The 12,563-nt window shown below is 34.1% G+C and overlaps 1 protein-coding gene across 2 annotated transcripts in view; it reads left to right on the forward strand.

Moving 5' to 3' along the window:
• The window catches only part of LOC140152242 (carbohydrate sulfotransferase 11-like), a 63,341-nt gene that overhangs the window by 8,492 nt on the left and 42,286 nt on the right, over positions 1–12,563 (forward strand). Inside the window, exon 1 of one of the 2 annotated variants that reach the window (XM_072174548.1) lies at positions 9,098–9,311. The exons of the other annotated variant lie outside the window; for it this stretch is intronic. The gene's annotated coding sequence lies outside the window, so the exon portion shown is untranslated. Of the gene's footprint in view, positions 1–9,097; positions 9,312–12,563 lie in introns of those variants that run through there. 2 annotated transcript variants of the gene reach the window in all.

Consider the following 12,563-nt stretch of genomic DNA (forward strand, 5'->3'; position numbering starts at 1 on the left):
CATTTCAAACCCTACCCTTATTATTAAGACCATCCATTCTGATGCCGGTTACATATATATACTGTCTTTGTCTATCCTGTCGCTCCAAATGTGTTATTTTCCAACTCTCAATGCCGTATCTCCTACTTTACATCGAGAATCAACATTTCAAGTGGTCTGGACTTAAAAACGTCGTTTATCAAATGCTCACAAACTACTAGCTATATTTTAAATAATACTAAATAAATACATTGTCTGACTCTCAAATTCGTACCTTTTAAAATGCTAATATATATGAACTTTCAGAATGATCATCTATCGACTATAATATGTTCATAAGCTAAGCAAATCAATATTTGTCAGTTTAAGGTGAAGAATAAATCACTTATTTAAAAGGCCCATCATGTGATCCCAGCGTAAGCATGGTAAGTGTAACAAAATTAAAATTGTTTTTAAATTGCCTAAAAGTCATTCAAATATCATTAGGTATTTTTGAAATGAAAAATTTGGCAAAAAACGAAGAAAACGGCAGTATTGACATCAAATGTCTTCATCTTTACCCCTAGCAAGTTATGTTAGCACATCTATGACAGTAACAAATGTGCCAAAAACCTGAATTTTGATGATTTTTACGATCCTCCCAATGAGCAAATCACTGAATGGACCTTTAAAGGTCAAAGTGTTTCCAACACTGCTATGAAAGACAAATTTGTAATCGTAAATACTCATTAATATATTAAAATATGTGAAGTTTTGACTGAAATTTGATTTGCTGATGGTTAAATCCATATTGACGCACCTGTGTCTACTTGATTGAGATAAATATTTTAACTGTCACTGTGTTATTTATGTAGCCTACACTTAATCCTTCATCTTGATCGTGTTTGTAAATTTAATTTAACTTGCTACCTATTTGGTTCATTAAAAACACTGAGAGTTCCCCCTGTATAACAAAACTAAGCACCTTTGTCGCAGGGTAGTGTTCAATTTAAGGAATCACACTAAGTATTCCATTCATATGTGAAGGTTATGATAATTTTCATGAGAAGTCCGGCATATTAAATTTTCTCTTCTAAAAATGTCATTCAATGAAAAATAAGGATTCACATTAATAGTCTGAATGAGAATGCATTATGTTTCGATGGTCTATGATTGAAACAACAATTCAATATTTCTTAAGAGATGCATCCATAATCTGAAAACTCTTGAGACGTAAGTGTCTAAAAGCTGATGGAATCTTTTGCATGTAACAAGATTCTTATGTGAAGCTAAGGCTTACATTTAGATTATTATAGCTTTTACTGATACTCTTAGTGCAAATTGCAGTGGGATAAAACTGTTACCATGGCAACAAGATATCAATAAGCAACATCAATGGAATTTACGTATAAATTTATGTATAAAATCAATATTTAAAAGAATAATAGAAACAGGAAAGAAAAAGCGAAAAATTGTCATGTCAATTGTCATGATTATTTAAGTAGATTGTCTATTTTCTTTCACATTTGTCGAATTGGTGGTTTATGCCATGAGTATTTTATACTTTCGTTTTTTGGAGAGGGGGGGGGGTGGACCGAAGGTAAACCCTATAGAAGTGTATGTTACTTCCTTACTTGCTTACTTACTTCAGACTCGACATCGCGCCCGCGATACAGCAGCAGCGATCAAATTTGAGCTATGTTTTTTTACGGGTGGTGAAAATTCATTACTCTATTTATATAGCCCAACTAATTATACTGCATGTTTTTGTTTGAATTGAGTATGCCGCAGAACTGCGATAAAGTTATCTTTTCTCTAAAGATAATTAATCGGCTAAAAGATGCTCCTGGTTATACCTTAAGTAACCACTCTGCATGGCTTTCGGATGTTTAGTGCCGGAGTAATGCGGAAGTCGCATTGGTAAGCCTCTTATTTGTCTCCAGCATATCTTTTAACTCCCAGATTTTATGCAGCTTATTTCTTTAATCGTTTCATTAACTTTTTAATCTTGTATAGCGGGAGGCATGTAAGACGAATTCTTCTTCATTATACTCGGTTTGGGTCCGCATTTCGACTTACAAATAACATACAAATTTGTATTTGAGCACTGTTTTGTCAGAACCCATTGTCAGAGCCAATTCATCATGGGCAAATTTAATTTATTAATTAAAACACCTCTACCCAAGAATGATTAATTAACATTACATTTTTATTCAAAAAATCTGATATTATGTCCGCACCATAATAATCGTACGAAAGACTCTTTTCATGCTCATTCATCTGTCAAGAAATGTCCTTGAGCACATAATATAGGGAAATATCAAAAAACAATCCAAATCTCAGTGTGTAAGCTATGGAGCGTAAAATGTCTCATTTGCATAACCAGGAACCACTTTAATAACACAACAGATTTTAGTAATTTGAACTCATATGACCCCTGGAGGGGACCCGGGGTCGGTCAGATGACTTAACGAACATAAACGTCTTCTTGCCAGGACAGAACTACACCCACCCACCAAGTTTGAGCCCCGTACGACCTACAACGGCCTCACATTAGCAGTCACAAACAAACAGATCTACAGACAAACAGAGAATAGCGTAGATACTATAGGCCATTAGCGAAAATCCTAAAAATGCTTCTAGTGCACACTCTTAGAAGGGTTCTTGACCTTGTCCCGTATATGGAACCCTCAAGGGTTCTTCCAGTGAACATTAACATTAAAAAGGTGCTTCAAGGAACCTCTAAAGAGTCTCCAAAGAACCTTTGTGACAGGGTTCTTTGAAGAACCCTATCACAAAGGTTCTTAAGTTATGAACCTCTAAAGATTCTTCAATTTTGTCCCGTATATGGAATCCTACGGTTCTTCAAAGAACATGATAAGGGTTCTTTGAAGAACGTGATCAAAAAAGGTTCTTTATTGAACCTCTAAAGGTTCTTCAGTTTTGTTCCATCACTACTAGAAATACTATTATGAGAGGCCATTAGCAAAAATCCTAAAAATGCTTCTAGTGCACATTCTTAATGTTAATATTGAACGACATTGGACAAATGGGGTATCAAAATGCGCGTAAATAAATCATCCTTCACCCTATGTTAAAATATTGTGAAAAGAATGAAGTTCTGAAGCTATAGACGTATTTATAACAACTGCGTTACTTTTTGTGCAGACTTTATGTCAAGCATGCATCTATGACATGAAATACAGACAGTAAAACACTTAAGGTACATCCTAGCACTGGTTTTTGAGCTGTACTCTGAGCTGTACTTCTGAGCTGTACTCTGATACCTGTATGATGATTTTCATACAGGTATGATGATTTTCGCTCGCATGTCGAGAGGCGCCACGGTTTGAGAACGGGGTTAGTTCTAGTACATCCTAAACAAAAACTAATATGTAAAAATTCAAACCAGCAGCTAAACATGTACCCTTTAGGCGTATCTCTGATTTAAGATCTCATTTGTTGAAATCGGTTGAGATTTAAAGAAATGGTGATGGAAAAAAATATTTATCGACGGAAACGTTTACAATATAATCACAAAGTTGAACAAAATAGTCAATATTGCTGCACAGTCTCGTGTTATTTACCGCCTTTGCATTCAAATGTATGAATGTGATATATAAGACCACCCGCTATGTATAAGGTCACTTCGAGACTTACTGTCTACAAGCTGTTATGGCAGCGCGAAGGTGGTCACGTGCGTATTTATAAATACGTATATATAAATAGTCGAAGCATGCTGTTTGCAGCAGATATAATTCTTGTCCTAAACCCATTAACCCTACACTACCATGTTGTCTACCCCCAATGTGAAAACTGTTGACAATTTGGGGTATTAGTCGATCCTTTGATTGTGTATTTTACTATTTGGTTTTTTTTCTGAAGTTTTTAGATGAAGGACTACCGCACGTTCAGTTCATGATTGAACTACATGTGTTCAATTAGTGGTGCCGATAAATGTGTTGCGGTGAACATCCATGAAATAATATATATTTGGAGAAAGAATCATGAAAGCATTAATTCACCATCCTCGTCTAGACAAACGTTTTAGGGTAATCATGATAACACTACCATATATTATTTAGTAGGTTGTTTGAGCATTTCTTATAACGATACCAGAGGGATTGGAAATCACTTGTCTAGTACCCCCGACTACATGAAGACTTTAGATTTCATGTATGACATGTATATTAGCACGCGGCATTTAAACGGCCGTTTTAGTGTAACTCTGACAACAGATGTGTTCTCTATTCCTATTTACATTTTTAATTAGTTAATGGGTCGATGCCCAATTTAATCGCGTTTCACCTACATTTTGTGTTGTTTTCAGCTTTATAATTGAAAAATCGGTAATCCGTAAGGTATGCATTATAATTGTAGCCCTAAACCCCATAGTCTAACCCTGCTTTACTCCCAACGCGAAAACTGTTGAATCATTTGCGATATACTAGTAGGTTGATTCTTTGATTGTGTATAGGCATACTTGTTATTAATTAATTAATTGTTTCCGAAGTTTCCCCGAAAGACTGCCGTATACATATCAATATCTATAATTATTACCTACAGCAGTGTTAGATGCTTTAGCTGTTGTAGCATGCTTCTTTCTTTCTTTCTTTCTTTCTTTCTTTCTTTCTTTCTTTCTTTCTTTCTTTCTTTCTTTCTTTCTTTCTTTCTTTCTTTCTTTCTTTCTTTCTTTCTTTCTTTCTTTCGTTCTTTCTTTCTTTTTCTTTCTTTCTTTCTTTCTTTCTTTTTTCCTTTCTTTCTTTCTTTCAATTATTTATTTATTTATTTATTTATTTATTTATTTATTTATTTATTTATTTATTTATTTAAATAGTTTTTCCGTCTCTCCTTCATTCAAAAGGTTATTATTATTACGAATTTCAAACAAACACATTGGGGAATCACCATTCCGATAATTGTTCCTTCCAAAGTAAAACAATAACTTTTGCCACTTTTAATCGTGCTGATTGTTGGGGTGTTTGTATATTAATGTGTTTGTTTTTGTTGAGGTGTTTATTGATAATATTATTTATTTATATAACTGACTACTCTTCGTGCAATGGGTTAATTTAAATCAATGTGCATGCAGAAAGGAAAATATTTTATTTAGGTCTATTTATTTAGTTATTTATTTATTTATTATGATGAAAGTATTAATCCACCAGGTCCTTGTCAAGTATAGGTTTTAAGCTAATCATGCTAATGGTAATCATGATAACACTGCAAATCTGCCATTGTATTATTTAGTAGTTTTTGTATCATTTTCTTATAACGATACCATGCAGAGGGATTGGAAATCGCTTATTGTTTATAGTACCCGACTATATAAACATTTAGATTTCATGTAAAACATGAACATATATTCCTTATGATGTGCATGAGGCATTTAAAAGGCCGTTTTAGTATAACTCTGACAATAGATGTGTTCTGTGTTCCCATTTAATTTGAGTGGGTCTCATAACTGAAAACAATCTATAACTATAGGTGAGCATGGTGAAACGTAAATAAATTAGGTATCGATCCATTAACATATCTCAGTCATAGCGACCTTTTCAGGTTATATTAGCCCCTTTTGAAAAGTAAATATGACCTACACCAACCATCATGTGTGAAAAATACCATGGGTCACAACATGTCATATTCGTTTATTTCTTTACGAAATTTTATTACAAGAGCCCTTTGATTTGTCTTCTAAGTTAATTCAAGTACCTATAGGCAGAAGTGGAAATTAGACTATTTTTTACAAAAGCGCCCTCAAGAGGACGTTTCAGCCATAATTCTAATCCAACTTTGTGCTGAAATTATAACGTGTCATATAGGATATAAATAGCAACAAAATCATTACGTTTTCATCATTATGACATCCAAATCACACAATCGTGGTCACTATTTTCACCCCTACTAATAAACCGATGTTTGTCACCTAACAGAGGATGATTTAAGGAAGCCCCATCATGCACTGTAAAAGTGTTATCACTAGAGTTTCAACTGCCACTTTACTTTTCAAATCCCATTGAACGCTGTGCAAAAGATGTTGTTTTAGAATTGCCCGTGTGTCATTATTAGTTGGTCGATTTCAGATCTAAAGTGATGTACGATGCATGAAGGATAATTCACACCTTCTGTAGATAACATAAAATGTGAAATCGACCAACCTTTAGAAGGTGTTTTTATTGTAAATATATCTGTCCAAATTCAAATTTTACCATGCACATGTGTATGCAGTGGTGGGCGGGCAGTGGTGTCATGTTCACTCACACAGCTGTGCTAACCGCAAGACTTGCTGGGAAGTGCTTAAATCATCCTCTGGTCACCTAACAAGTGACAAATTGTAACTTACGGAAGATGATGTTTTGGTTTGTTACACACTGTATTTATTGAATGCAAACTTCGGTATTTACCGAAATAAACCCGAAGAGTGACTTGAACGATGAATGCGGATCTAATCTGCATATTCTTAGGAAGGATTGCCGACCATATAAAGACATAAATTTTGACCATGCCATTGTGAAAAATGATTCTTTTTGTGAGTACATGTGTAAAACGGTAAAAGCGATAGAAATCAGTAAAATGGTGGAATGAAAGTGATCGTGAAACTTGCTGGTATTAAAATCATGTACGGAATTTTGTCTATTTATGTATAACAACGATTGTTTTTGACACTAAAAAGTCTATTAATGAAAAATGTGCAAAATACAAATTTTCACTTATTCGGCCCAGAATTCTCAAAGTAACATGATAATTTATTCACGTTTCACCATGTTCACCGATATAGCTTGTTTTCAGTTTAATATGAGACCCACTCAAATTAAATGGGAACACAGAACACATCTGTTGTCAGAGTTATACTAAAACGGCCTTTTAAATGCCTCATGCACATCATAATGTAAGTAGGAATATATGTTCATGTTTTACATGAAATCTAATGTTCATATATATAGTCGGGTACTGTAAACAATATACATTAAAGTGATTTCCAATCCCTCTGAGTTATTTTCGGCTGAATTACATCAGATTCGTTCAAACTATGTATCATTCTTAAATGATTTTCAAGAAATTGTAGAAATGTGACTTTGTTAGTAATGATTGAAATACTCAAAAAAGAGGTAGATGTATTGATGTTTCTATATTCCGATCATCTAATGATATTCATCATCGAGGAGTAACATCCGAAAGTTAATTATCTGATGCAACAACATGAACAACATTGCATCATGCACGCTAATATCGAGTCTTGAGGTGTCAATTACCATCATATCATAGAATTTTTACTGACAACTCATAAGCATTTTAACTTGTTTGAAGATTAAAATGCATTTAAAGGTGGGTAACCTGATTGACAATCTTATCCCCCACTTTACCTCATCAAAATGCTGATTTTGGTATCAGATGAAAGCTCATATTTTTCTCATAAACATATTGAAATTTGGCGTTCCAAATTGGTATATTTCCGAAGAAATCATTAAAAAACTGCCGAATTAGTATACCATATTTGAGACTAATTAGGCAGTTTTTTGATGATATCTTCGGAAAAATACACTGAGTTGGAACTTCTGATTTTAATATGGTTATAAAAAAAATGGGGCCTTTCACTTGAAATCAATATATTACATGATCATGATGATTATCATTAATAAAAACACTGTAAACTACCAATATCACGCTGTATAAATGTCGGTAATTAGTCACATTTACAAAAAACATTCACATGTTCTTTTTGCATGAGTGCTTGAAAGGGACGACATTTTATGTAATGTTTTAAAGAATTTGATTTTCCAATTATATCAGGTCACCTTCCTTTAAACTCACTTCTACAAGTAAATAAATGGACCCATGGGTTTAGATGAGTTCTACTATACCAAGTTTACCATTGCTTCATACCTCTATTGAACAATTCCTGCCAAGTTTGCGCTGAGAAATCATTGTTGTTCTATCTGAAACTCCGTCTTGATAATTCCTATTCAGAGCTGAACTTGAATGGGGAACTTGATATAGCGTAAATCACAGCAAAACACAAAAGATACTTTCAGGTGTTTCGAAGTATGTTATATTTCTGTAGTCTCGGGTAGACGACGTCAGGTTTTTATAAAGTATTGCAAGCCAGCTTAGTATTATTGTGGTGAAATATATAACAATGCTTTTTGCTCTTTTAAATAAGATACCCTCGCGAAAACGTCAGGCATCCAGATCCATTCCTTACAGGTAAAAGGTGTTTGATTTTAGAAAGGCAAGAAGGTTTTTAAAACGTCAATCGACGCTATAGAAATCGTTGCATAGGGCAATTTATTTGTGGCCTAGTCGGTGGCGGTTATCATGTTATATACTTACCATCGTCATTCATCGAGCTTTCATTCTATTTTGGTTAGGAGGCCTTTTACATTTACATAAATTGCCTTAAAGTGAAGTAATTTAGTAAATTATATAGCAAATTACGATAGGACATAATAGATGAACAAAATTAGCTGAAATTAATGACCACTTTAATGGTTAAAAGGGCATTTCGTGATCCACATCATCATCCCATTTCCCCACGCTTTTCTCAAAAAAAGTTGAGATTTTTATATCACTGGAAACCTCTGGCTACATAATGTTTATGTACAAAAAATGTCTTGCAGATTAATTCGTTTAGCAAAGACATGAACAATCGTGAAATTTGAATTTCGTTCTGGTATACCAGAACGAAATTAAAACACATTGTCTATGGAGTAGTGCAGTGTATTATGCACATAATCATGCATAACTCGCAAACGCAAAATCGGAATGAACAGAAATTTTGGGAATAAGCTTTTTTCGTGGATATCTACTGAAAAATGTCATAAGGTTGTTAGGATCACGAAATACTCCTTGAATTGCCTATAAATGTATGGTATTATCATTTTGTACAACTAATTGGCCCCTATTTAGTATTATCTGTATTTCTCTTACCAAACCTTTTAGCGGAGACTTAGGCTACTGACACACTTTTTGTGGGAATAAAGAACACATCTGTTATCAGATTGACATTAAAACGAAGTGCCCCTATCACTATCCTAGACCATCAGTGACTCATTCAGGAAGTACTATATACAGTGCATGCGTACTTGTATCTTGTGGCAGCAGACAAGCAATAAGGATGGGAAACAACTCGGTATATAAGCTCTAAGTGAATTCACTACGACACCACAACACACAGTTCCATGCGTAGGTTGAACATATCACATCGGAAAATAACAGTGATTCTATGGCTAAAAGCAGAGACAAGTGGCACATTTATTTTATGACAATGTGTTTGTTTCCATATTTTTGATATATATAATATTTTGCAATGACTAGGATTGTATATGAGGAATTAACAAGGAGTTGCGATGAAGGTAAGTAAGTTAACTACAAGTGTGCACTGTGATTTAGTAAATGGTCCAACCTATTTACCCGCTTCTCCTTCGCACATTATGTATTAGGCTGTGACAGGAACTAACTAGGTGTGTGTATACGGGGAATACCCATAATAAATCTGGTTAAACGTACACATTATCTGAGCAATGTTTCCGGATACGCTGTTCGCAACCTTATAGCTGCCGTCACTTTTATTGACCATATCATGCATATCATCCGATTGACTACCACCTTCTTATTTCCCACTGCAAAAACAAATTTAGTGTGTATTTAGAGCAACACTTAATAAACACGTAATCATGGTAATTAGTGTTTATTAATAATGATTCAGCACGTACTTGGTGTCAAGAAACATGTAGTTAGATACTAATTAGCAATACTTTCGTGTTAATTAAGTACCGTAAAAATCGATAATATTATGTGCCTAAGGATTTGCCAATTAAATATGTGAGTTGCAGGTATTTTGTAATTAAAAGAAAAAAGAATGAAAAAGTTTAACAAACTACTCTAAGAATGCGTTCTTGTCCGAGCAACTAGTTATATATGCTTATTATCGAATTTTTACGGTATTACTCTTAAAAATACACACTATCATCATGTTAAAATATAAACATTTGGTTTTGCAGTGTGGTACTGGTAAGGTGTTTTTTTTCTTATAAAAGCCACAGTCTGTGATATCAGTATGATCAACCGAGGCTGTCAAGTATTGCTTTGCGTATAAATCCTGTTTCACTTTCAGATTCAATGCTGAATCAAAAGTATCGTGTAAAGTCAACACAATTTGACTATCAGATCCTGCATTTCCTGGGTTACGCTACTTAAAATAGGGGGGTGCTACTTCTTTACTGCTTTAAGAGCTTGTTTGAAAACGCGATGTATACGCGATGATGAGCTGTTAATTCATTCTGTTTATGTTTTAGATCCTTTCCTCGCTCGTTGAACTTGTTATTGTTTTCGATTGTACATTACGATTGTACATATTACGATTGTACATTGTCGCACATTTCAGATTGTTGCAACAATGACTTGGTGAAAATTCTTCTAGCGACTGTCAGACGGACTGTGGCATAAATGGTAGCGTTTGTCCAGTCGTACATTTTGTACGTTGCTCATGTTGCTTGTGGTCTTGAAATGTCAATTCGTCAATGAAATCTCTGCGGTTGTTATACTGTGTTATTTACATTAGTTACTGAGTTGTTGCTTTGACTTTTGTGGCAGAATTCACATGACAAGTTAGTTTGATTGTGGGGTATAAGTATAACCTGATGTTGAAAAAGAGGATCTTTTTTTCCAAGGGGGCGATTTTGTGACAAGTGGACTTTCTTCCAAAATTTGGACCTTCCAAAAAGCGTTAAAACTGATTTTTTTGGACATTTTATATACTTTTGCAAATTTGGGACTGGGTATGGGCTTCTTTGCGCCACGCAGATATGATAAGTATTCTACGTGAAATGCATATAGCGTTCATATAAGGTATTGCCAGAGCTGGTATTAAAGCTAACATAATTATCGCATTAGCTTGCTATTCCATAGGAAATGGAGCATACAGTTTAAAATGATGCCACGGAAAGTAATAAATAATTAAACAAAAGAGAGTACATGGATAGAAGTACAATGACATATGTCTCATATTAACAACATGCAAAAATGATGTATAGTCAAATGAAATTGTAATAAAAACTCCGGCATTAACCATGTTAACTCATTATGACGATGTTAATGACTTTATCGCATGTCAAGAAAACAATTCATATCGGTGAAAGTAAACTAGCGTGCCTATAAAAAAATTGCTGTTGGGAAAAAGGTGAACATTTACAAACATAATATTTCCAATAAATAAATACATACATAAATGTAATAAACATCTCAAAACAAGTAACTAACCCCCATTAAAGGGACTATTGTATTACAAATCTGTAAAATGCGTTGGAAGTGGAATTTATTTCTGCGCATTTTGACACCTCATTTGATACGATAGCCCAGAAAACAATAAAACACCGGTCAATTTAATGTAGTGATTTGAAAGTTGCACTTACATACACAGATTTCTTTCGATTACACTGAATGCAGTTGCACTGAATGTTAAATTTCCTTTCAGAAAATGTATACTTTTATCATGCTGGGGGTATGGTTTGAAAAATATGGGCATTTGAAGGTAAACGAGTGTCGCAAATTTCAAAAATCAGTGTGTGACAAAAAGTCGGCGAGGATAAAACACATGGCCATATAAACATGATAAATAAACAGACTATTTTAGGAAGAGCGTAAATTACAGTTCTCAGCATGACCGATGTAACAACTATTATTATTTTTTTGTTCACAAAGGCAAGTGGTTAAATCCACAGCCGTAATAGACGATTTCGGTCAAATTTTGTTATTCTTTACCATTTACCAAAAATTTTGAAATACTTGTAACAACTCACTGTCTGGAGGTTTTGAAAATGTATTTTGGCCGCTTAACGGTGGAGCGGGTATAGGGCGTTGGTCCGACACGCCGCTAGTCCGAATCTGAAATGCACTGCACCAGTCCGACACGCCGCTAGTCAGAATCTAAAATACACCCTGCCAGAAGGATAAATTGACAGTCATTTTGATGATATTGCTATGTATTACCTCATTTTTATATTAAAATTGCGCAAATAAAACTAAGATGATAAACTGTCAATTTAAGCGAAAATTATGCGGGGGAAATAGGTCATTGTTTATCACGTAGTTCACACATTTTAATTTTTGTATCCACACACTTTAATTTTGTATCCACACACTTTAATTTTGTATTTGGTTTGGAAATATTAACACAGTATTCCAATATTCCACATAATGTGAAATAAAAAGCCATACTTCATCGTTCTACTTATGGTATGGACTATATATTTTAGGTTTTGAAGTCGACCTCCACCAGAAATGCCTGATTTATATAGTTAAAACCTACAGTTTGATTGGGTAAGGTAAAATCCGAGCATCTTCCAAAATGCTCCCATTTATATTGTTCCATAGACCGTCGATTTCTTTACTCTGATTGTTCGAAAATAGCAATGAAAAACTGTTGTAAAAGTTCTGATAAATTGATACCATTTAGAAATGTTAGTCTTGACTCAATATTTGCAGTATCCCTTTTAGTTCTAGTGACATTATGTACCAGTTGTACCAAAAATAGTGACTTTTAAATCAACAACACAACTCATCAAATATAATACAGTCTGTGTTCAACACACAGAAGCTGATCGACT

Source organism: Amphiura filiformis, chromosome 1, assembly GCF_039555335.1.
Source record: "Amphiura filiformis chromosome 1, Afil_fr2py, whole genome shotgun sequence".
NCBI classification, from domain to species: Eukaryota; Metazoa; Echinodermata; class Ophiuroidea; order Amphilepidida; family Amphiuridae; genus Amphiura; species Amphiura filiformis.